At 47.8% G+C, this 27,098-nt stretch overlaps 1 protein-coding gene across 3 annotated transcripts in view; it reads right to left on the reverse strand.

Moving 5' to 3' along the window:
• Positions 1 to 27,098, reverse strand: part of LOC121005272 (solute carrier organic anion transporter family member 1C1-like) — a 175,281-nt gene that overhangs the window by 136,398 nt on the left and 11,785 nt on the right. For 2 of the 3 annotated variants that reach the window (XM_040437923.1, XM_040437907.1), the window contains exon 2: positions 18,379 to 18,490. The gene's annotated coding sequence lies outside the window, so the exon portion shown is untranslated. Of the gene's footprint in view, positions 1 to 18,378; positions 18,491 to 21,928; positions 22,058 to 27,098 lie in introns of those variants that run through there. The other variant, XM_040437915.1, reaches the window with a different exon arrangement.

Below are 27,098 nucleotides of genomic sequence, written 5' to 3' on the forward strand. Positions count from 1 at the left end.
ACAATAGGAATTATCAGGGCCAGCTCCAGGTTCATGTGTGCTCTTTGGCGATAAATCTCAGTGGGATCCCTTGTGGCATTTTTTTTTACAGTGACATGTCCCCCTGTGGTTCCCACACAGTATAATGACCTCCAGTACCCCCCAGAAAGTATAGTGACCCCTCTACAGTATAATAACCCCTAGTGACCCCCAATATACTGTATGGGCGTCACTGGCAGTCATTATACTGAATGGGGGCTCTGGGGGTCATTATACTGTATGGGGGGGTCATTGGAGATCATTATAATGACTGGGGGGGCACTGGATGTCATTACACTGTGTACACAAATTAAAAAGGTTGGTGTGGATTAACACAGCTGTTATTTGATCATATTTTACGTTTTGCTCCATTAGTTTTTTCAATAAAATGAAACTTTTCATCCTGTGTACATAAAGAGTAACTCAACTTTTATAATTTTTTATATCTTGTCCCTAATCCCCATAAAAAAATTCTAATGTACTTTATTAATTTTCTATTTTTACTTTACTTTTACACAGGGCTTTTTTTCTGGCGGAACGCCCCAGATTACGCTCATCTCCATAGTAATCTGCCTGTGCTGCGGCGGTGCAGGGGAGGGAGAGGCGTGTCCCTTCCCCTTCCTCTGATAGGCTGCCGGCCTAGTGCTTGCAGCCTATCAGAGGCCGGCGTAGGCGAAGCGATGATGTCATCGCGCCGCCTGAGCCATACAGCGCGGGACACAGGCCAGAAGAGGCCTGCATCGCATCGCTGACACTGAGGTAAGTATAAGTTGTTGTTTTTTTACAATAGTGTTACTGGCACATTGGGGGGCTTATTACAATACTGGCACATGATGAGGGCGGGGGGGCTTAATGGCACATGATGGGGGGGCTTAATACTGGCACATGATGGGGGGGCTTAATACTGGCACATGATGGGGGGCTTAATACTGGCACATGATGGGGGCTTAATACTGGCACATGATGGGGGGGCTTAATACTGGCACATGATGGGGGGCTTAATACTGGCACATGATGGGGGGCTTAATACTGGCACATGATGGGCGGGCTTAATACTGGCACATGATGGGGGGCTTAATACTGGCACATGATGGGGGGGGCTTAATACTGGCACATGATGGGGGGCTTAATACTGGCACATGATGGGGGCTTATTACTGGCACATGATGGGCGGGGGGGCTTATTACTGGGACGTAATGGGGGGGCTTATTACTGGCACGTAATGGGGGGTTGCTTATTACTGGCACGTAATGGGGGGGCTATTACTGGCGCGTAATGGGGGGCTTATTACTGGCACGTGATGGGGGCTTATTACTGGCACGTGATGGGGGGCACTTATTACTGGCAGTGCCACGTGATTGAGGGCACTTATTAATGGCACATTATTGGTGGGCACTATAGGGGCATCTACTGAGGTCACAAAGAAGGGGTATTTTATATGGGGGGCTCTGTACAGTAGCATTTTATACTGGGACACATGGTGGGTACTATGAGGAAAGGGGGAGAGGAGTACTATGGAGTCATCTTCGGGGGGCACTAAGAAGGGGTATTTTATACTTGCAAATTATGGGGGACACTGAGGGCATCTACTGGGGCACGATATATGGGGCATTTTATACTGGTACATTATGGGGGGCACTAGGAGGAAGGGGGAGAGGAGCACTATGGGGGCATTTACTGGGGGCACTATATAGGGGTATTTTATACTGGCACATTATGGGGGACATTAGCTCAACTGGGGGCATAAGGTTTTTTTTTTTGCATTGTCACATTATAAGGAGAATTATTTCTACTGGGGGGCATTATGGTGGGCTTTATTACTCCCCCATGGTATGACCCCCCCCCTAGTAGCAGCACCAGCCTCTCCCTGCTCTGTGACCCCTCAGCCCCTTCTCCAAATCCTTATTATGAAATCTCTCTTATTAGGATAAAACACAACATCAGCACCGCCGAGCCCCCGGCCAAAGTGTTGAAGTGGTGTCCAAGATCCCCAAGGGCCAAGCCAAGTAACAGTAAATTTTCATGTGAAATATGTTTGTTATAGACATATAGCATACACTGTGCCACACAATATACAGTATACCGCTACACTGTGCCACACAATATACAGTATACCTCTACACTGTGCCCCACAATGTACAGTATACCTCTACACTGTGCCACACAGTATACCTCTACACTGTGCCACACAGTATACCTCTACACTGTGCCACACAGTATACCTCTACACTGTGCCACACAGTATACCTCTACACTGTGCCACACAGTATACCTCTACACTGTGCCACACAGTATACCTCTACACTGTGCCACACAGTATACCTCTACACTGTGCCACACAGTATACCTCTACACTGTGCCACACAGTATACCTCTACACCACGGGTGTCAAACACAAGGCCCGCGGGCCGAATCCGGCCCGCCAGACCTCGTCATGTGGCCCGCGCAGCGAGCGAGCTGGCGGCGGCGGCTGGGCACAGGGAGATGAGCACTTCCATTGTGGAAGCGCTCATCTCCAGTCATCTGTATCGCCGTCCTCAGGACAGCGATACAGATGCCTGCCTGTGCTGCGATAGGGGAGGGAGAGGCGTGTCCCTTTCCCTTCCTCTGATAGGCTGCCGGCCTAGTGCCTGCAGCCTATCAGAGGCCGGCGCAGGCGGCGCGATGACGTCATCGCGCTGCCTGAGCCATACAGCGTGGGACACAGGCCAGAAGAGGCCTGCATCGCATCACTGACATGGAGGTAAGTATGTGGTTTTTTTTATTATTTTTATTATGTACAATACTTTTACTGGCGGGGGCTGTTATTACTGGCAAAGGGGGGGCTGTTTGTTATTACTGGCAAAGGGGGGGCTGTTATTACTGGCGGGGGCTGTTATTACTGGCAAAGGGGGGGCTGTTATTACTGGCAAAGGGGGGGCTGTTATTACTGGCGGGGGCTGTTATTACTGGCAAAGGGGGGGCTGTTATTACTGGCAAAGGGGGGGCTGTTATTACTGGCAAAGGGGGCTGTTATTACTGGCACAGAGGGGCTGTTATTACTGACACAGAGGGGCTGTTATTACTGGGGGCTGTTATTACTGGCACAGAGGGGCTCTTATTACTGGGGGCTGTTATTACTGACACAGAGGGGCTCTTATTACTGGGGGCTGTTATTACTGGCACAGAGGGGCTCTTATTACTGGGGGCTGTTATTACTGGCACAGAGGGGCTGTTATTACTGGGGGCTGTTATTACTGGCACAGAGGGGCTCTTATTACTGGGGGCTGTTATTACTGGCACAGAGGGGCTGTTATTACTGGGGGCTGTTATTACTGACACAGAGGGGCTCTTATTACTGGGGGCTCTTATTACTGGCACAGAGGGGCTGTTATTACTGGGGGCTTTTATTACTGGCACAGAGGGGCTGTTATTACTGGGGGCTGTTATTACTGGCACAGAGGGGCTCTTATTACTGGGGGCTGTTATTACTGGCACAGAGGGCCTCTTATTACTGGGGGCTGTTATTACTGGCACAGAGGGGCTCTTTTTACTGGGGGCTGTTATTACTGGCACAGAGGGGCTCTTATTACTGGGGGCTGTTATTACTGGCACAGAGGGGCTCTTATTACTGGGGGCTGTTATTACTGGCACAGAGGGGCTCTTATTACTGGGGGCTGTTATTACTGGCACAGAGGGGCTCTTATTACTGGGGGCTGTTATTACTGGCACAGAGGGGCTGTTGTTACTGGGGGCTGTTATTACTGACACAGAGGGGCTCTTATTACTGGGGGCTCTTATTACTGGCACAGAGGGGCTCTTATTACTGGGGGCTGTTATTACTGGCACAGAGGGGCTCTTATTACTGGGGGCTGTTATTACTGACACAGAGGGGCTATTATTACTGGGGGCTGTTATTACTGACACAGAGGGGCTCTTATTACTGGGGGCTCTTATTACTGGCACAGAGGGGCTCTTATTACTGGCACAGAGGGGCTCTTATTAATGGGGGCTGTTATTACTGGCACAGAGGGGCTCTTATTACTGGGGGCTGTTATTACTGGCACAAAGGGGCTCTTATTACTGGGGGCTGTTATTACTGGCACAGAGGGGCTCTTATTACTGGGGGCTGTTATTACTGGGGGCTGTTATTACTGGGGGCTGCTATTACTGGCACAGGGGGGCTGCTATTACTGGCATAGGGGGCTATTATTACTGGCACTGGGGGGGCATTATGGTGGGCTTTATTACTCCCCCATGGTATGACCCCCTAGTAGCAGCACCAGCCTCTCCCTGCTCTGCTATCCCTCTGCACCTTCTCCAAATACTTATTATGAAATCTTTCTCATTAGGATAAAACACCTCATCAGCTCCACCGAGCCCCCGGCCAAAGTGTGGAAGTGGCGTCCGAGATCCCCAAGGGCCAAGCCAAGTAACTGTAAGTTTTCCGGCCCTTTGAGGGTGACCAAACTGCTGATGCGGCCCCCGATGAATTTGAGTTTGACACCCCTGCTCTACACTGTGCCACACAGTATACCTCTACACTGTGCCACACAATGTACAGTATACCTCTACACTGTGCCACACAATGTACAGTATACCTCTACACTGTGCCACACAATATACAGTATTGTGTGGCACAGTGTATCCCTGTTTTCTAAAGGGGCGGTTTTAGGGGGCGGTCCTAGGGGTGGGTAGGGACGTGGCCTGGGGAGGGGGGGGTGAGTTCCACCACCTTTTCTCTGAGGAAAAAAAGCCCTGCTTTTACATCCCAAAAGTGCACCATTCAGTGTGCGCTTAAAACTCAGATCGGAGTACTCATTTTATGAATGGCTAGCAGCAGTGCAGAGAGTACGGGCAGGAGAGCCTACTTCCCACCTACACTCATGTCTTTGACAAGAAGAAAATTGGAACTTTGCCATTCTCATGATTGTCTCATCGACCTGGAGCCTGGAACTACTCCTCCCCGAGGTCATGTCTACCTTTAATCTCGGCCTGAAACACAAGTGATGTCTGACTACTGTGACACAGTGAGAGGTTTGGTCTGGGAAAACAGGTATTTTCCTCCCAGCATGTGCTGCTGGGCTGATTTACAGCCAGGTGAGGTCAAATACCAGACTGGATTTTTTTAAGTGCTGGTCTGGGTTTTGGCAGCACCTGGCTGGCCTTAAATAGGCAGCTGGGCTCGGAAGCCAGATCTCTGTGTTGGGATCTGGGAGCCTTGTGTCTGGATGAAGGCTTGCTACCAGGGGTGTACACAGAAATCATTGGGCCCCATAGCAAGAATTTAAATTGGGCCCCCATGCCCGTTCTTAGTCCCTCCCACTATGCACCCTGGCTCCTCTCACTACCCTCCCTAACTTCTCCCCTGCCCCACCTTGTGCAGCAGTATTTTGCTCTACAAAATGGCTGTACTCACGCTGGAACCCAACAGACCCATTCTAGTGAATGGGATCTGGTAGGTTCTGGCAGTGTTCAGCATATATTGACAAGAATCTGGGGCATTACATGATGTAATACCACCCAACTTTCCTGCTGTCCAGCATGGCACATGCGCAGAGACATGAGAAAAGTGTGAGGAAGTGAGTGCCCCCCTTCCCCCATCCCCTGTGTAATGCAGGACAGCTGGGAGACACTGACATTACTTGCTCTCCTGCATGACACATGTGCAGAGACATGAGAATAGTCTGAGAAAGCTGAGTAACACAACTCCCACCTACCCGCATATCTTCTCATGCCTCTTCACTTGTGCCATGCAGGACATCAGGAAAGCTGAGTCACATTACATAATAGCACCCAGCTTTCCTCCTGTTCTGAATTGCATATGTGCAGAGGAATAGCCTGGGAAAACTGTGACACCCCCCCCCCCCTCCACACATACACCTCTGCACTGTCCTCACCTACAAGTGGTCACTTACTTCATTACTGGTGGAGGTGTGGCAATCCAGAGGAATCAAGCGGGAGGCGGAGCTAGCAGGTGGGAGGCGGGGCTAGCAGACGGGAGACAGTTAGAAAGATAGAGAGGGGCGGGGACTCTCCTTCACTGCGGGACCCCCTTCCTCACGGGCCCCATAGCAGCTGCGTGGTCTGCCTATATGGTAGGTACGCCACTGCTTGCTACCTGTTTGGCGTGAAAACAGGTTGGTGCTGCTATCAGCAAGGACTCTTTGAGGCAGAATTGCCGCATGTTGTGAATTACCACCAACACCGCAAGGTGACTTTTTGTTTGATTATGACTGCTTGTTTTGTCACTTGCCTAAAGTGTGAATAAAACACTGAACTGTTTGATCCAAAGAACTTGTTGTTGCCTCTATAATGTGTCCTGTCTACCAGAGCGAAACCCCACTCTACATAAAAAAAAAAAATGGATAGAGACTTTATTCGATTTTCCTGTTCACCAGCTGGTGCCGAATTCTTCTTTGTCAAGAAAAAAGAGGGTTATCACTGGCCATGTATTGATTATCGTGGACTAAATAAAATTACAGTCCCAAATTCCCGAATTCTTTCATTGTCGAGCTAGAATTTTCACTAACACCAGAGATGGCCATTATGAACAACTTGTCATGCCCTTTGGCCTTAGTAATGCTCCTTCTGTGTTCCAAGAATCTGTTAATAACATTTTCCCTGAGGTCCTTTATGCCTATTTAGTAGTTTACCTGGATGACATCCTGATTTTATCACCTGACCTGACCAGGGGTGAACTGACTATTCAGGCCCTCGGGCATGGACCAAGGTCCGGACATTACCAGCATATTATCAGGTGTCGGTATACCACATACTATCATATTATCCGGAGGAGACCATCACCCATCAGCCATAAGTGCCAGAAGTACTGCCGACCTCGGCACCTATACACGAATATGGAGTGGAACGCAGAGACGTACGTCATGTGGAATGCACAAACCGGAAGTAAGATAGGCAAGGAAGGGAGACCTCTAGTTGCAGAAATACAATAAACAGGAAGATGATGGTGCCCTGAGTAAGTGGTGACATGTCTGTAACGTATGATCTGCCCTGCAGGATGGCAGTGTACAGTGTTCATGGCGTTTAAATGCCCATCATCATAGGTGCAGCTGTGGATAGGTGGCACTGTGATAGTTACTAGTGGTATAAATGTATTTTACACATGTAGCCTGCCTGTTCACCTGTGCTCCCACCTCCTGCCCCCCCCCCCAGTGACCCTGCTTCCCCTCCTCCTGTCACCCCACTAATGACCCTGCTCCCCCTCCTCCGGTCACCCCACTAGTGACCCTGCTCCCCCTCCTCCTGTCACACCACTAGTAACCCTGAGCCCCCTCCTCCTGTCACCCCAGTAGTAACCCTGCTCCCCCCACTAGTAACTCTGCTCCCCCGGCTAGTGACCCTACTCCCCCTGTCACCCCACTAGTGACCCTGCACCCCCCTCATCCTGTCACCCCACTAGTAACTGCTGCCCCCACTTGTAACCCTGCCTCCCCCTCCTCTTGTCCCCCCACTAGTGACCCTGCTCCCCCTCCTCTTGTCCCCCCACTAGTGACCCTGCTCCCCCTACTTTTGTCCCCCCACTAGTGACCCTGCTCCCCCTCCTTTTGTCCCCCCACTAGTGACCCTGCTCCCCCTCCTTTTGTCCCCCCACTAGTGACCCTGCTCCCCCTCCTCCTGTCCCCCCACTTGTAACCCTGCCTCCCCCTCCTCCTGTCCCCCCACTAGTGACCCTGCTCCCCCTCCTCCTGTCACCCTACTAGTGACCCTGCTCCCCCTTCTCCTGTCACCCTACTAGTGACCCTGCTCCCCCTCCTCCTATACCCACTAGTGACCCTGCTCCCCCCTCCTCCTGTCCCCCCTAGTGATCCTGCTCCCCCTCCTCCTGTCACCTCACTAGTAACCCTGCTCCCCCCTTCTCCTGTCACCCCCGCTAGTGACCCTGCTCCCCCCTCCTCCTGTCATCCCTTCTAGTGACGCTGCTCCCCCTCCTCCTGTCACCCCACTAGTAACCCTGCTTCCTCTCACTAGTGACCCTGTGTGTTCCTGTACGTAGAGGAGCCTGGCTGGAGTGTGGTGAGGCCTAGCTGTGTGTCTGTGAGTGTGTGTGTGTCTGTCCCTGTGTTTGTGTCTGTCCCTGTGTGTGTGTGTGTGTGTGTGTGTGTTTGTGTCTGTCCGTGTGTGTGTCTCTCCCTGTGTGTGTGTGTTTGTGTCTCTCCCTGTGTGTGTATGCCAGCATGGAGTCCGTGGGAGAGACACAGGGAGGCACACTAAGGACGTAGGTAACACTACTACATTATAAGCACTAGTGTTATCTGTGGTTTTACATAGGACTGCAGGTAACACTACTATATTTTCTGTACTCAGTTAGCCATCACTGTGTTATCTGTGTTGTTACATAGGACTGCTGGTGACATCTACTATGTTATCACTGTGTAAGGGGGCCCACTGAGACTTTATCGCCCAAGGGCCCACATGAGCCTGGAGCCTGCGTGGCGCAATGTGTGGGTGTGACTTGAGGGTGGGCGGGGACACAGGGGCCCCATAAACTCCTAATGCCCGGGGGCCCCATGAGTTGTCAGTCTGCACCTGGACCTGACTGCATATGAGGGTTATGTATGCATAGTTCTCAAGTGCCTGAGAGAGAACAGACTGTATGTTAAATTAGAAAAAAGCATGTTTGAAAAAAAAAAAACCTCTCCATCCTTCCTAGTCTACATTATTTCAGATCGTGACATAGAGATGAATCCCGAGAACCTGTCTGCTGTATTGAACTGTCCTATTCAGCAATTCCTGGGTTTCGCTATTCGTTTATTCCACAGTTCTCCAAACTAACTGCCCGTATTGCTGCTCTGACTAGAAAAGGGATGAATGGCTTCCTGAGGCCGAAGCAGCATTTCTGGACCCTCAAACAAGCCTTCTCCTCTGTGTCAATTCTTCATTGGCTAGATGTGTCCAATCAGTTCTTCATGCATGTGGACGTATCCTCCATAGGAGCAGGAGTTGTTCCTACTCAAAAAAATAAAAGTTCCTCTGGCAAGATACACTCTTGTGGTTTCTTCTCAAAAGCATTCTGTGCAATAGAGCAGAATTACTCCACTGGTGACGGGGAAATGCTGGCAATCAAGATGGCTCTTGAAGATAGGCATTACCCGATGGAGGGGGCTTGTCATCCTGTGACTATTTCCACTAATCACAAAAATAAAACTTCCAGTTGCAAGAAAAAGTATGTGAACCCTTTGGAATTATATGGATTTCTGCACAAATTGGTCATAAAATGTTATCTGATCTTCATCTAAGTCACAACAATAGACAATCACAGTCTGCTTAAACTAATAAAACACACAGAATTAAATGTTACCATGTTTTTATTGAACACACCATGTAAACATTCACAGTGCAGGTGGAAAAATTATGTGAACCCCTAGACTAATGACATCTCCAAGAGCTATTTGGAGTGAGGTGTCAGCCAACTGGAGTTCAATCAATGAGAAGAGATTGAATGTGTTTGTTACAGCTGCCCTGCCCTATAAAAAACACACACCAGTTCTGGGTTTGCTTTTCACAAGAAGCATTGCCTGATGTGAATGATGCCTCGCACAAAAGAGCTCTCAGAAGACCTACGATTAAGAATTGTTAACTTGCATAAAGCTGGAAAGGGTTATAAAAGTATCTCCAAAAGCCTTGCTGTTCATCAGTCCACGGTAAGACAAATTGTCTATAAATGAAGAAAGTTCAGAACTGCTGCTACCCTCCCTAGGAGGCCTCAGACTCATTTTCTCACATTGACGGCGGCACCATGCATCTTCTTGGCGGGTAGCCCTATACCTTAGGGGCTACGAGGCTTGGTATTATCTTATCTTATCCCTGGAGTACTTATCAGCTAGGTAGGTTCGGGGTGATTATCCTTTATGCCCCTTAATGAGCCTCTTCACAATTTATCCTTATGTGACCCTTAGCCCTCGCCAACCTCAGATTTGCAGTCTGCATCTAGTTGGCTGACTTCACTAACCGTGCCGCTGAGTGACCGTATGTAATCTGCCATTTGGCAACTACTTATCAATTTTGGGTCTGTTGTCGCGCTATACGTGTATATCTGTCAACGCATTTATTTACACACTTATCATTGGACTGGGCCTGCTATAGTTATTGTCACGGGCTTCTTGTCCTCACTATACCTACCCCGTATCACCCCCTGATGATCCCACTGCTGTGGGTGAAACACGTCGGGGTCGTAGGTCATCTTCTGTTACTATATTTGTGTCTATATGTGCGTGTGTCTGTTTGTATATTTTATCCTCTAGGTGGACCCTGTACCTCCTGGCAATTTGTCACGAGGGCATTATACAGTGGACACCTTTAAGTCTTTTTGATTCTGTGCTAGTCATCCGTTAGGGCACCACTCGGTACCTATCTCTCTCCACCCGTCACTTTACCAGGGACAGCCAGGAGGTTGAGATTAGGCACGTGGACAGGGCGTCCCCACCACCAGGAGACGTCCCTGGGCAGAGGACTAGTTCAGGGTATCAGTGCTAGGGATTCAGACTAGTTGGTTGGCACAGTTGTTCCACATCCACTGCCATAACAGTGTCAAAGTAAACCCCCAATAAATATGGCCTGTCTGACCCAGGAAAAAGTGCAATGATAATGTAAAACTATTACCGTAAAATAGAAAAATCACCAGGTCCAGATGGCATACACACCCATATCCTAATAGAATTAAAGGGGTTGTCCAGGTTCAGAGCTGAACACGGACATACCCATAATTTCACCCAGGCAGCCCCCCCCTGACATGAGCATCGGAGAAGTTCATGCTCCGATGCTCTCCCTTGCCCTCATTTACCATATTTTTCCGCTTTATAAGACGCATTTTCCCCCCCAAAAGTGAGGGGAAAATTGCTGTGCGTCTTATAAAGTAAATACTAGTGAGTGCTTCCATTATGGAAGCGCTCACTAGTATGCATTAGGAGCCGGGAAGAGCTTCCGATACTCACCAGGTGCCGAGTGCAAGCGCTTCGGATACTGGTCTTGTTTGCTGGGGCCGGCGCTGCACTTTCATGACCCCGTACAGTGTCAGGACCTGACTCTGCACGCTGTCAGGTGACAGTGCAGCGCCGGCTGGAGAAAAGGAAAGTAATTTCTGCCGGAGATGAAGAGGAGCCGTGGCACAGGAGAGGTAAGAGTTTTTTATTTTATTCTGATCTGAGGTCTTATGGGGGTATTACCTTAAGGGCTGACCTGAGGTCTGATGGGGGAATTACCTTAAGGGCTGACCTGAGGTCTGATGGGGGGTATTACCTTAAGGGCTGACTTGAGGTCTGATGGGGGTATTACCTTAAGGGCTGATCTGAGGTCTGATGGGGGTATTACCTTAAGGGCTGATCTGAGGTCTGATGGGGGTATTACCTTAAGGGCTAATCTGTGGTCTGATGGGGGTATTACCTTAAGGGCTAATCTGTGGTCTGATGGGGGTATTACCTTAAGGGCTGATCTGAGGTCTGATGGAGGTATTACCTTAAGAGCTTATCTGTGGTCTGATGGGGTTCTGACATGGAGGGCTGATCTGAGGATCTGATATGAAGTCTGCTGAAAATAATTTTTTTCTTATTTTCCTCCTCTAAAATCTTATCATCGGGTGCGTCTTATAAAGTGAAAAATACGGTATTTACTATAAGACAATGCCGGGCGGAGGCTTCCGCCAAGCAGTGTGTTCGGTGACGTCACAAGGTCTGATGGGCGGCTTTAGTGCTGTCCTAGCCGATTTACAGGCTAGGGCAGCGCTAACGCCCGCCCATCAGTGCCGGTGACGTCACCGGGCTCACTGCTGGGTGGAAGCCTCCGCCTGGCAGCCCGAAGGAGAGCCCGATTCGTCACCGGAACTCCACAAAATGCCTTTGCCCTGCGCGATTCAGCGCAGAGCAAAGGAGAGCATCGGAGCATGAACTGGAGCAGGGTGCTGCCTTGGTGAAATTCTGGGTATGTCCGGGTTCAGCTCTGAACCTAGATAACCCCTTAAGTAATGTAATAGACAAACCCTTAGATACTCCGATCACACAGATGATTGTCGGCAGGGGAGCGTTTTTCCCGGCAATCGTCTGCTCGCTTGCTGAGGAGACAGCTACTATTACATGTAGTGATCTCCTCAGGATGGAGAGGAGTGATCGCTATGCCATCACTCGTTCCCATGCTCTACATTGGTTTTGCTGCGTCAGATTGTAATTAGACAGCACGATCGATAGACAGCTAATAGATGCATTTGCTCGTTCATCATGCAATCAACGGCAGTATTACACAGCAAGATGATCGCTAACGAGCATTACTACGAATGCTCGTTAGCGATAATCGGGCAGAAAATCTATAATACCCTTTGTTTCTGATATTTACAGACTCTATAATGAAAGGTTTTGTTCCACAGGATTGGCGCTTAGCAAGTGTGTTGCCAGTGTTCAAAAAGGGTTCAGAATATGAACCCTGAAACTATGAACTGGTAAGTTTACCATCTGTGTGGGTAAACTGTTTGAAGGTTTTTTAAGAGATGCTATCCTGTGTTTGAAGGTTTTCTAAGAGATGCTATCCTGGAGTATAAGTGTGGAGCACCATATCAGAATGGGTTATTGAGGATTCGGTCCTGTCAAATTAATCTTATCAGTTTATATGATGAGGTAAGTTCTAGACTGGACCAAATGAGTCATTGGATGTCATATATTTGGACTTCTCCAAAGTATTTAATACCGTGCCACATTAAAGGTTAGTGTGTATGTGGGTAAGTAACTGGCTCAGTGTTAGAAAACAAACGGTGGTTATTAACGGTACACACTCAGATTGGGTCACTATCACTAGTGGGGTACCTCAGGGGCCAGAATTGGGCCCTATTCTGCTCAGTGCATTTATTAAAGGGGTGATCCAGGAATAGATATTTATGACATCCTCAGGATAGGTCATCAGTATCAGATCTATGGGGGTGCGACACTCGGGACCTCTGCTGATCAGCTGTTAGAAGAGGCCTTGAGCACCGCAGCATCTTCCAAGGCCAAAGACATCACGGTACATCAGTCACGTGGCCTAGTTGCAGCTCAGCCCCATTAAGGGGCAGCATGGTGGCTCAATTTTTAGCACTGGAGTCCTAGGTTCAAATTCGACCAAGGACAACAGCTGCAAGGAGTTTGAATGTTCTACCCGTGTTTGCGTGGGTTTCCTCCCACACTACAGACATACTGATAGGGAACTTAGATTGAAAAAAAAAGAAAAGAAAAGAAAAATAATAATGTTATTGACCTTGGCAGCAACCACCTGACACTAATTTCTTAGTCTTTTTTTCAGTTTTACTTTAGGAGGAGTAGTCAAAAGTTTACTACAGTATGCTGCCCTGGCCCTGCATGCCCCCTTACTCTCCCACACAGTAGTTATGCCCTCCTAGTGCCCCTTACAGTAGAATGACCCCCTAGTGCACCCACACAGTAGTCATGCTCCATTAGTGCTCCCTTCACAGTAGTTATGCCCCTTAGTGCCTCCTTAACAATAGAATATCCCCTTAGTGCCCCTACACAGTAGTCATGCCCCCACACAGTTGTCATGCCCTTTTAGTACCCATTTCACAGTAGTTATGTCCCCTTAGTGCCCCCTTCACAATGGAAAGTCCCCTTGGTGCCCCTACACAGTAGTCATGCTCACTGAGTGCCTTTACACATTAGTCATGCCCACTTACACTAATACTACCTCATTATTGCCCCTTACAGTAGTGCTGTCCCATTATAGTTGTACTGCTTGCTTTGTACCTCTCCCTTACAGTAGTGCTGTGCCCTCAGTACCCTGAGCGGATGCAGGCGCCATATCAACCGGGTGCCTGCTGTTTCATACAGCAAGCACCTGCGGCTAATGTCTGCTACTGGCGGTTATGCCAATCGCAGACATTTAACCTCTCAAATGCTGTGGTAATTCCTGACCATGGCATTTGAGTACGCTAAATACCGGAAGCACACAACTCTGGTAATGCTCTGGATCCCACATGCAGCAATCGGAGGAACCGGAGCTTGTATGCAGCAGCCCCTGTCTTAGTGAATGACAGGTGGCTTCTACACACTGTTTCCTATGGAGCCTTAAATTTAATGATTGCTTGTTATAGTTTCCTATGGAAACTATAATAAATGTAAAAAAATAAATAGTTTTAAAATATAAAAAAGTAAAAAAACATAAAAATTTAAATCACCCTCCTTTCCCCAAAATGAGAATAAAAATTGTAAGTATGAATCCCATATGGAAAAAGGCTAAACAAAGGGTAAAAAGGTTTTGCTATTTTTTGGTTGCTCTCCTCCCACAAAAAAATAAATAAAAAGTGATAAAGTTGTACACACCCCATAATGGTATCAATAAAAAGTACAGATCACTCCCCAAAAAATGAGCTCTAATACAGCTCCACACACATAACTACAAAAAAAGTTATAGGGGTCAGAAAATGACAGCAAAACAAAAAAGATTTTTTTCAAGTTTTGACCTGGAGAATGAAGATGTCAGCTTTACTGCATAATGAACGCCGTAAAAAAACCTCAGTAAAATGGTGTAAAACCTTGTTCTCCCAATTCCACCACCTTTTTGGATTTTTTTTTCACACTACATTCTATGCAATATTAATTGGCGGCGTTGGAAAGTACAACTTGTCCCGCAAAAAACAAGCCCTATGTGAACATAAAAATAAAAGTTATTTCTCTGAGAAGGCAGGGAGCGCAAAACAAAAACTCAAAGTCAAAAAAACCTCCGGGGTAGAAGGGGTTAGTCCTACTTTCTCTCACTTCAGTTATGTACTGACAATGCAGTACTACAAATTCCCACTGCAGGTTTGTAATTCTTAGAAGAAGGTTAGCTGAGGAGTCCAAAAGTCTCTCCTACAAGTTATCTACTCAGTGTTTTTTGCATGCACCTCCTCTTAAGGGTTGATGCACACAAACTTATTTTTTTTCTGCATCCAATCTGTATTTTTTGCAGGTCAGATGCGGACCCATTCACTTCAATAGGGCCGTTGAAGATGCAGACAGCACACCGTATGCTGTCCGCATCCATATGTCTGCTCCGCGGCACCTGCAATAAATTAGAACATGTACTTTTCTTGTCCATTTTTTGAATAAGGATGGCACCGTTATATATAGAGGCCAGGACGTTCTGTTCCACAAAATGCAAAATGAACATGGCCAGTATATGTGTTTTGCGGATCCGCAATTTGCAGACACCAAAGCCCTAAAACTGATATGCACTTGTTTCCTCACAGGCTGTTCTATAGACTTTTTCTCCACTCTGATTGATTCTCTGCTTAGGTTTGTCTGCTTGCTTCCTTTCACTACTCTCTCTCACACGGTTCTGACCTGCTCCTCCGTATGGGGAGGGTGACAGAGCCCCACTTAACAGCCTTCTGCAGCATACACACAGGAAGTGCATAGAAACACATTTTAAACCTTTAAAGGGGTTATCCAATTTTACAAACAGCCCGCCCATGTGCCGGGCCACTCACAGGTAATATACTTACCACGCTCCCTGCGCCGCTCCTGGTTCCTGCACCGCCGCTGCTACTTCTCCCTGTATACGGATGAAAACATCCGGTGTCGGGGGGGAAGCAGCCAATGGCAGACGGGGATGAGCCTCCCTAGCGTCACCCGCGATGCAAGGGAGGCTCGTCCCAGTACCTGCCTACCACCGGAGATTGAAAAAATGAAATGCAGAACGAACCTTGGGTCAGTTGGAAGGGTGACTTTATCCCTGCAACTAACACTCAGACAGCACAGTGCTGCTATCTGAGCTGTTAAAAAGGACATCCCTGTATCCGTCCAGGCCCTACAGAGGTCATGGGGTTAGAAAGCCGAACTACCCTACCCACGCTCAACCCCGTTTTACAATTTCTAACTGAGGGCCCCTCCTGCCTTCACCCCACCATCCTAAGAAAATCCAGCCAATAGAATACAGGTGAGCACAGGAGAGGTGGCACATGGGAAGATGTGTATTTAGTTCTATATTGTCTTATATATGGTATGTTTATGTGATGTGTGTATGATGCATGCATATGATGTGATGTTTGTACTGTATATGCCTATGTATGGCACAGATATCTATGGCTATGTTAATATAACATTTGGGATATATGTATGTATGGTGTATATGATAGGAAAGCGCCTGATGTACAGGCTAAATACATACTAAGGCCTCATGCACACGACAGTATTTTTTTGCGGTCCGCAAAAAGCTGTTCCGTTGTTCCGTGATCCGTTTCCGTTTTTTGTTTCCGTGTGTCTTCCTTGATTTTTGGAGTATCACCAGACATGAAAAGTGAAAAAAAAATCGAAGTCAAGTTTGCCTTGCAAATGATAGGAAAAAAACGGACACGGATGCGCGGACGCGGATGACAATCTCGTGTGCCTCCGTGTTTTTTCACAGACCCATTGACTTGAATGGGTCAGCAAACCGTTGTCCGTGAAAAAAATAGGACAGGTCATATTCTTTTGACGGACTGGAAACACGGATCACGGACGCGGATGACAAACGGTGCATTATCCGAGTTTTCAACGGACCCATTGAAAGTCAATGGATCCGCAGAAAATCACGGAGAACGGAACAACGGACACAACAACGGCCGTGTGCATGAGGCCTAATACAAATACATACATACTGTAATAACCTAGAGGGGAGAATCGTGGATGGTTGGTACGTCTCACTAAGGATGTATTCCTCAGTGATATAATACCCGGGAAGTAGAACGCCAGTAACATTAGGTTGCTGGGAGGTTTTGATTAAAGTGGATTTTGGGTCCGGGTTTTAGGAGTGACCATAGAGTTTCTATCCAGTTTTTTTTCCCTGAAGGTGTGGTTAAAGATGCTGGGGAGATCTCAGCTAGGGAGATCAAGTGTGGATGGGCTATCTGAAAGCTGAACAAGCTGGGCTGGGAGTTGGTCTCAGAATTCTAGAATTCAGATTCTACAGTTTTTTTTACCCTGCTTGGACTGAACCCAGAGTGTGGGACTTTATGTTATCAAATATGGGTGGGCTGAAGAAAGCTTTAGGGCTCTTTCACACTTGCGTTGTTTTGTTCCGGCATAGAGTTCCGTCGTCGGGGCTCTATGCCGGAAGAATCCTGATCAGGATAATCCCCATGCATTCTGAATGGAGAGAAATCCGTTCAGGATGCATCAGGATGTCTTCAGTTCCGGACCGGAACGTTTTTTGGCCGGAGAAAATACCGCAGCATGCTGCGCTTTTTGCTCCGGCCAAAAATCCTGAACACTTGCCGCAAGGCCGGATCCGGAATTAATGCCCATTGAAAGGCATTAATCCGGATCCAGCCTTAAGCTAAACGTCGTTTCGGCGCATTACCGGATCCGACGTTTAGCTTTTTCTGAATGGTTACCATGGCTGCAAGGACGCTAAAGTCCTGTTTGCCATGATAAAGTGTAGCGGGGAGCGGGGCAGCAGTATACTTACCGTCCGTGCGGCTCCCGGGGCGCTTCAGAGTGACGTCAGGGCGCCCCACGCGCATGGATGACGTGATCGCATGGATCACGTCATCCATGCGCATTGGGCGCTCTGACGTCATTCTGGAGCGCCCCGGGAGCCGCACGGACGGTAAGTATACTGCTCCCCCGCTCCCCACTACTACTATGGCAACCAGGACTTTAATAGCGTCCTAGGTGCCATAGTAACACTGAACGCATTTTGAAGACGGATCCGTCTTCAAATGCTTTCAGTTCACTTGCGGTGTTACGGATCCGGCGGGCACCTCCGGCAAATGGAGTACACGACGGATCCGGACAACGCAAGTGTGAAAGAGGCCTTAAGCTAAAGCTTGGACATGTTTATTATTGTTTGCTGGAATAAACTCTGCCTGTAGTGAAGACTAAATGGACGCCTGTGTGTGTGAATAGTGACTTAGCTAAAACCCCCACAATACATAATATTAATTTTTAAGTTGGTAAATTCAGGGCATCTAAAGCCAGCCCCCTGAGAATGCCCCAACTCCGAACAACCATTTATGAATGAAGTTATCATTAGCCAGCCCAGTTTTGGCCCAAGAGAGCGAGAATTTCCGGGGACTGTCTCTGAAAATCAAAGACAGTCCTGACAAATTCAGGACAGTCAGCAACTATGTAAATGTGTCTATAGGGTTACATTAGGCAGACGGAGGACAAAAGAGGGTCCTATTGCCCTCCTTCTGTGTACAGCCCCAGCCAAGTAAGGAGGTGCGCCACCCTGTTGAAAGTAACATGGGAACTCACTCTTCTCATTGAGCACAGATGGCTAGATGTGCAATTTCATGGGCATAGAGGTTTGACAGAGTAGCCCCCAAGGTCACCGGACTTCATGCTTTTGGACTTTTATCTCTGGGGCCATTTAAAGTCCCTTGTATATGCAAAATAAATGAATGAATGAATAAATAACATGGCTCACCTGAAATGACGAATCCTACAGTGCTGTGAAAAAGTATCACTTGCAATTCTTCACCACTTTCACAAAGACTGGATTAAGCGTTAAGCCACGTGCATTCGGCAGAATGATGGACCTGTCAAACACGTCATATAAAGCACTTTAGGAAACCTTGACCTTGCTTAATTCCTAAACAGGTAAAGATAGGTCAAAATTGAAACCTCCAAGGTGTTTCTGAGTAAATTGTAGCCGAGAATGATATATCACATGACTCCCTTCCCACTGGAAAAACCTGAGCGGAATTCAATATGGGCACTATGACTAACAGAGGGGGAAGGGGGGGTTCTAAGCCCACCTCTGATGTGTATAGGCCCTAACACTACCCCTGCTTCTCTATGGTATGTCCACATATACAGAAAAAAAATTGTCATGTATTTTGTCACAAATCTGCAGTAAATCTGCCATAAGATCAGTATGTCTTATATGTGGATTTCGCTGCATATTTCACTCTGGTACATTGAAAGGGGTGAAATCTACAATAGAAGATATACAGGAAAAGTTGTATTTAAAGAGGTTTTCCCGTAAGTAGGATAGGTGATAAATATCAGATTGGCGGGTGTGCGCCACCATAGCCAATAAGCGGTTTCAGGCAGCTGCCGGCCCCAGAAACTCTACAGTTGAGGGAAGACTCCACCCATTCTGCAGTCTCTGGCACGGGCGTACTGTAGCTCAGCTCCCAGAATGAGATCTGAGCTGCAGTACCCTGGCATGGCCGCTACACAGTGGGTGGAACCTTGTACTTCTGGCTTCGCCCACTGTATCGTTTCTGGTGGCTGCCCAAAACGGATGAATGGTGAGGGTGTTGGACACTCTCCAATCTGACACTGATGACCTATTCTGAGGCTAAGTCATCAATATCTAAGTACCAGAAGACCCCTTTAAAACCCACACCGCAGGTCAATTTTGGTGGATTTTTTTCTCACAATGTGTGCACGAGATTTGCTAGAATGTCATCCACTTTGTTGCTATTGTATTTTTACCCACAAATCAGGACACAAAATCAACAGCATATCTGCTATTTGTGCCCACAACCTTACTGCTGGGTAGGAGTTCCTCTGAAGTAATCGAATAACTATGTGTCTGGTGCATTATTTGATCATACCTATTTTTGCGCCCTTTGGCCTAGTAGTACACTACGCCATTTGGTCTAGTAGTACTCATGCCCAAACTATGCTGCCTTTATGTGGGTAACATTTTAGGTGACAGGTCCGCTTTCAGCTCCTGTGCCATATAGCCTTGTGTCCTAAGTCAGGGATCAGCAACCTCTGGCACTTCAACTGTTCTGAAACTAAAGTAGGAAGATAATAAATAGTGATCGGCTGTATTTCTGCAGATAATAGTCCAAAATTCTGGTGGCAGAGTCCCAACTATCTTCCAAAGGATTTTTTTTAGTATCTGGGGGTCATAGAATGGGCGCTATCGAACCTAAGGCCGGCCCTGACTGCAGCCATGATGGAAAAGGCCCACTTTAGATAATAGAGCAGAAGGTCACATGACATGGTCTAGAAAATCGAATCGAGGATAGTGTTATTGAAATTAGAAGGTGTCAATCATCATCATACAAGAAAATGCTTTGTATCGAGACGACGGACACATTTTATGTACAAGTAATAATCGTATCCTTTAAGTACATTCATAAAAGTAAAGCCTGTATTAAGGGCTCACTCAGACGGCCGTATGCTGTCCTCAAAAATGCGGATGCATATTTTTGTGGACCCATAGAATTCAATGGGGTCAAGTTCTGATTTTCACCGACAAATATAGGACCTGTTTAATTTTTTAGCGGAGCCATGGAATAGAAGAAAAAGGCCCCATAGAAGTGAATGGGTCAACATCTAATCCGCTTTTTTGCGGACTGCAGGTGACCGTCTGAATGAGCCCTTAAACTGATAGATTTTCTGCCATATTATCTCTACCGAGTGTTCATAGTAACTGGTGATCTGGCAGTGTAATATTGCTACCAATTACCCGATGAACGAGTAAACGCTTGGTCATCGGGCAATCCCAATCTTTCAACAGGTTGAAATTGTTGTTTGCCGGAGGCAGATCGTGGTGTCTAATCAGGATCTGCTGCCCGTAAACTATGATTTAGTATGGGAACAAGCGATGGCATAACGATCACTCCTGTTTTATACTGAGGAGGAGATTGCTGCATGTAATATGTACTGTAGCTTGCTTCTCGACAATTGCCTGCATAATCTGCTTGTCTAATACAGTCTTAGGCTACATGCACATGAACGTTGTTTGTTTCCGTGTTTTTTTGCAGATAGGATGCGGACCCATTCATTTCACCGTGTGCTGTCCGCATCAGTATGTCCGATCCGTAGCCCAGCAAAAAAATAGAACATGTCCTATTCTTGTCCGTTTTAGGCATTGTTACAATGGATCCGCAAAAAAAAACAACTGATGGCATACGGATGTTCAAATTTTTTTTTTTGCGGATCCACAATTTGCGCACCGCAAAATACATACGGTCGTGTGCATGTAGCCTTAAAAAGGACCTGTCACCGCTCCTGACATGCCTGTTGTAATAGCTTCATGCATTCCCCATGTTATAACAATTCTGGAGCATCTATTCTTATGGTTCTGTGTTGTGCCATTCCTTTATTATTTCTACTAGAAGTTATGAATGAATTGCTAGCAGTCTGCAGTAAGGGTACAGAGGGGTGGTAACAAGTCGGGGGGGGGGGGGGGGGTGTCCCTGCACAGTCTCACTGTATCCAGTCAGTGCTGCCATTGTCAGACACAACCCTAACTGGTTAACACCCCTCTGTACCCTTACACATACAGTACATGGAGACAGGCAGACACAAATAGTTCCAGTACTGACATTAAAATCTGAGATACAGTAGATACAAGTAGAGGAGTTTATAAAAAAAAAAAAAGCTATATTGCATTTTAGTTTTTGGCAAAATATCCTCCCCATTCAGCACCTACATGTAGGTTCATATATGTGCTCGGTAACTACGGTAGTCTGTTCTGACAGAGGAGCAGACTACCGGTGTTACCAGATTCGGGACACCGCCGAGCACCATGGGTTCCTGGGAAGTTATTCCCGAAGTTATTCAACAAAGTCGCGCGCAACTCCGCGAATAACTTTCTTCGGCTGATCGGAGCCCATACATTCTAATACTGTACAGAGATGGCTTAGGCTTCCTCAGGAGTAGGCAGACTATGGTTCTTCCTGGTTGGAATTACAAAAGCTAGCACCATGATCACCGAATAGACACAGTCAACCAGAGATGGTGTGGGTGCTGCAAGTCCTAGTAACGGGTCTCGGCACAATAAAAAAAATCCGAAAGCTTCCTACTAAAATAGTGAAATAGTCCAAAAGGGAAAAACGGCACTTTGGCACACTGACAGCGTAGTAGACCTATTAGGCACAGAAAACTTCTCCATTCACTCTGCAGTTTGGGGGTCACTAAGGTCGTTGTACTCCGTTAGCTGCATTCCCCCATGTACATAAAGTGGAAAACAACACAGCACACCACTCACAGTCACAGGATTGGATTACCTTAAATCCAGCTATTAATCCAATCTTCAATCCAAAGATCAATGTGACCGTTGCGTCCGTGCTGTGTGCTGGAACCCGTAGTCGGTGCACATGCTGACACACAATTTGCTTCAGTCCATTGGAGCTGCCCCGGCCGGCATTAAGCTTTGTGTGGAATGTGTAACAAGTGTATGTGGAATTGAGAAAATAAGACCAGATTGGCGGGGGGTGACTACAGTAGAAACATTTCCAGAGCAATAACTTTGGATATTTCATTTAACACCTTAATGTCAAATGGAATGAATTCAGGAATGGAACTGTTTGCTTGATAATATCAATGGTAGAGCTACAAATTCCAAGAGCTCAAATGCTGAGTGGGCAGATGAATATATTCACCATTCATTTGTAAATTCCAGGGAAATGGACTATCTGTGTCGTAATGGTGTCAGTGAACGAACTACAAGTCCCGAATGGCTAGATTTAGCAATTTCAGAAGGACTACTGTGGGTGGAGGCTATCCCTGATGCACCGTCAGAAACATTTGGGAGCACAGCTTCTGTCCCCTTGTATTACTCTCGTTAGCGGTGACGTCACCCATTTCATTTTTTAATTGGAGCATGCTACGGTTTTATCTCCGGCGAAAAAAACTGAAGACATGTCTGAATGCCGGATCCGGCATTTTTTCCCATAGGAATGTAAAGTGCATTAAAAATACCGGAATGCCGGATCCGTCCTTCCGGCCTGCGCATGCGCAGACCGGTAAAAATGTGAAAAAAGATACACGACGGATCCGTCTGTCTGCATGACAAGCGGAGAGACGGATCCGTCCTTGCAATGCATTTGTGAGACGGATCCGCATCCGGATCCGTCTCACAAATGCTTTCAGTCAGCGGCAGATCGGCGACGGAACTGCCCAACCCTATCACACTGCCGCAAGTGTGAAGGTAGCCTAAGGATTCCCCGCTCCGGTAATGTAACTGTCTATATATGAACAGTTATTCTACTGTACTTTACTGGGGCATCCCATGACTGTTTCCCATGATAGGGAATCTTAGCTGACCTAAAGGGTTGTCCCTCAAAAAATATTCTACAGTTTTCAAACCAGCACATGCATCTAAATACTTTTGTAATAAACATTTAGCATAGCCACTTGTATAGCGCCACATACTGTTTTTTTTTTTTTTCTGTGTCTGCCTCCTGAGCTGTGACAGGGACAGCATGGAAATGCCCTCTGAGCTGTGACAGGGACAGCATGGAAATGCCCTCTGAGCTGTGACAGGGACAGCATGGAAATGCCCTCTGAGCTGTGACAAGGACAGTATGGAAATGCCCTCTGAACTGTGACAGGGACAGCATGGAAATGCCCTCTGAGCTGTGACAGGGACAGCATGGAAATGCCCTCTGAGCTGTGACAGGGACAGTATGGAAATGCCCTCTGAGCTGTGACAGGGACAGTATGGAAATGCCCTCTGAGCTGTGACAGGGACAGTATGGAAATGCCCTCTGAGCTGTGACAGGGACAGCATGGAAATGCCCTCTGAGCTGTGACAGGGACAGTATGGAAATGCCCTCTGAGCTGTGACAGGGACAGTATGGAAATGCCCTCTGAGCTGTGACAGGGACAGTATGGAAATGCCCTCTGAGCTGTGACAGGGACAGTATGGAAATGCCCTCTGAGCTGTGACAGGGACAGTATGGAAATGCCCTCTGAGCTGTGACAGGGACAGTATGGAAATGCCCTCTGAGCTGTGACAGGGACAGTATGGAAATGCCCTCTGAGCTGTGACAGGGACAGCATGGAAATGCCCTCTGAGCTGTGACAGGGACAGTATGGAAATGCCCTCTGAGCTGTGACAGGGACAGCATGGAAATGCCCTCTGAGCTGTGACAGGGACAGCATGGAAATGCCCTCTGAGCTGTGACAGGGACAGTATGGAAATGCCCTCTGAGCTGTGACAGGGACAGTATGGAAATGCCCTCTGAGCTGTGACAGGGACAGTATGGAAATGCCCTCTGAGCTGTGACAGGGACAGTATGGAAATGCCCTCTGAGCTGTGACAGGGACAGTATGGAAATGCCCTCTGAGCTGTGACAGGGACAGTATGGAAATGCCCTCTGAGCTGTGACAGGGACAGTATGGAAATGCCCTCTGAGCTGTGACAGGGACAGCATGGAAATGCCCTCTGAGCTGTGACAGGGACAGCATGGAAATGCCCTCTGAGCTGTGACAGGGACAGCATGGAAATGCCCTCTGAGCTGTGACAGGGACAGCATGGAAATGCCCTCTGAGCTGCAGCAGAAAAGAGGCTCCCCTTGATATAAATCTACCAGAGCAATGAATGTGGAGATCTCTGGATCCATGTAAGGTACAGGGCTGGTTCTAGCTTTGTTAGAAAGAGATTGTTATAAACTATACAATGTCTGATTTGCATTTTTTGCAATAATCCACTTGTTATAACATAAATAATATACAAACAGAATAGTGTCCTATAATCACATTCAGTGTAATTGGTAACCTGGTGTACGGGGATATTTGTCCCTATAACTACCCCTATCCTATAGCCTCAGCCCAGGGAGGGCTCCTAATGGTGGAGACCCCCTGTCCACGTACCTATACTCCTACCCCTCACAGGTCCCTATGGGGGTGCAGCAGGGATGTTCCTAGATTACCAAGGTATGAGGTGAGGATAATAATTATTCATAGATTATATATATATATATTTGTGTAAGGGGCTTACGGTAGTACAGTGAAGAGCCCTGGGAAAGCAGGGAATGAGTGCAGTCGGTTGTGGTGTGCCGAAACCGAGGATGAGGTAGGCCTGAGAAAGAAGAGGGCCTACCCAAGGTAAAGATATGGAAGAAATGAGTTGTAAATGAGTGGAGTGGTGGGAGGGTCAAAGCTCAGACCTCAATGATGCAGGAGCCAGGTAAGGGGAGTGCCCTAAATAGGCTGGAGGCGGACCTCAGCCCCTCCCACAAATCCAGGCAATCTGCCTTAATACTTGTGTAAGGGGCTTACGGTAGTACAGTGAAGAGCCCTGGGAAAGCAGGGAATGAGTGCAGTCGGTTGTGGTGTGCCGAAACCGAGGATGAGGTAGGCCTGAGAAAGAAGAGGGCAAAAATGGAAATAACCAGTTTATTGTAGCCAATTGATGTATCAATAGCTTGACCCGACATGTTTTGGAAAGCCACTCTTAAACTCTTGTGTTGGATTGGGGAATGTATTGCGCGTAAGCGGATGACTCCCAGCGCCCCAATCCCCTGATGCCATGAGTGAGGATGTTGGCACTGGAGGCCGTGGACGTGGCTCCAATGCGAAAGGAGTGCCCTGAGTAGTTGGCTGCGTTGAGGCCTAGTTGTGTGAGGGATGACCCGACATGGGTCATGAAGGTGGTGGTGGTGAGTACCGAACCATGTAGTTGAAGTAGCGGTTGAGAGGGTAGAACTTGTGACGCTGATTTTGAGCATCCAGGACCCTGACTGGACACCATCTGTTGTGCGTGGGGTAATATGAAATGTTGACGGGTAAGAGCTGACTATTCTTGGAGTGAGGTAAGGACAGGATGTAGTGAACCATGTGTTTGACAAGTGGGAGACAAGAAGACAAGGTGAGGTTCGGGTCGTGGAGGCTGTAGTGAATTTCCCGGAACTCAGGAATCCGTAGAAGGTCAAGTAAATGCCGTATTGATTATGGAGTTGGTATCTGTTTCCAGAGGCGTGGCGTCCAGTAAGTCGGATAATGCTTTGAAGATATGATTGATTATGGGTAGCCTCTGGGCTGGACGTGCGGGTTCCGTTTCCTGAATACCTCTGAGTATGGATTTGATCTGGTGCGAGGACATGAAGCTGATGTTATTGGGGTGTATGATTGCATATGATGTTGAAATGCCAGTGAGATATGGTTTGATGGTGTTGTATGACATGAGTTTGAGGTGGCAAAAAGAAGCCGACCCCGGAAGAGACGTCATGACAAAAAGGGTGCGTGATGTTGTGTTCCAACAGGACCTGTTGAATAGTGTGAACGCTCTGTCGTATGTTCTATGTGTATCGTCTGATAGTGCTAAGCGGGACAAAGACTGGCTATGCCGCATGATGCCTTCTAATCCAGAATGAGCTGTTTGAAATGATGGAGTGATGGAGGCCGTGGGTAACGCTGATGGGAGAGCTTAATGAAATGCCTGAAATTTGACGCGAGACAGACTGTCAGCTGCCGTATTGCCCACCCCCGGGACATGGAAACAATGCAAGAAGAAAATATTGCAAGCGGCCAACCAAGGAAGTCTCCGCAGAAACCTCACGATTGTGAGAGATTTGGAACAATCCTGTTGATGAACTGGCAGGTCGTATGGTTGTCTGAATAGCACCGGACCGACATGTTGCCCATGAATGACCCCATGCTACGGCCGCCGCCACGATGGGGTAGATCTTGAAAAGCGCTGAGGCAGTGGAGAATCCTTCCAAACCCCGGACCGCAGGAGGCCAGCTGCCCCACAGCCAATCGTTCCCAAAAATGGCCGCGAAGCCTGTGGTAGATGCCGCATCTGACCAGATAGAGGGGGAAGAGTCCGACGGCTGAGGGAGAAACAAGCTCCCGCCATTCCAGGTGGACCGAAATCTCCCCCACATGCCCAGACCTGCCTGCAGCGTGGGCATCCAGGGACAACCTGTGCGAGTCGTGTAGGAAAAGGGGAGAGGTGCAGGAGCCGTGATATAAATGAGCGACACTGAGGTGGATGCGCATGGCAAAGATCAGGGAGCCCAGCAGGGACTGCAGTTCTTTGCGGTTGCCGGTGCTGAGTTGAAGGTAGTTGCCTATGTGGGCGAGAATGTCCTGGATTTTCCCGGATGGCAAACTGGCTGAATCCAACTGGGTACCCAGGAAAGGTGATGACCGTGTCTGGCCCTTCTGTCTTCTTGGTGGCGATGGGTACCCCCGGTTCCTCCTCCAGTATTATGTGCGTCGGGCTGACTTCTTGGTCCTCCAGGCTAACGGTCGACGTGATCACTGGCAATCCGGCCGGTGATGCTGCCGGTGGTGGCCCCGCCAAGGAGAGGGTCGCAGTGACCGATTCCAGCCTCTCCAACCTGGCGTTGACTTTAGACATGGATGACATTTAGGGAGGACAGCATGGTATGTATATCCCCTGTGCTGGACTGGCTAGGTCCTCCCCTGCCTCCCTGTTATCGATTG

This window comes from Bufo bufo, chromosome 1 (assembly GCF_905171765.1).
Source record: "Bufo bufo chromosome 1, aBufBuf1.1, whole genome shotgun sequence".
Classification (NCBI taxonomy): Eukaryota; Metazoa; Chordata; class Amphibia; order Anura; family Bufonidae; genus Bufo; species Bufo bufo.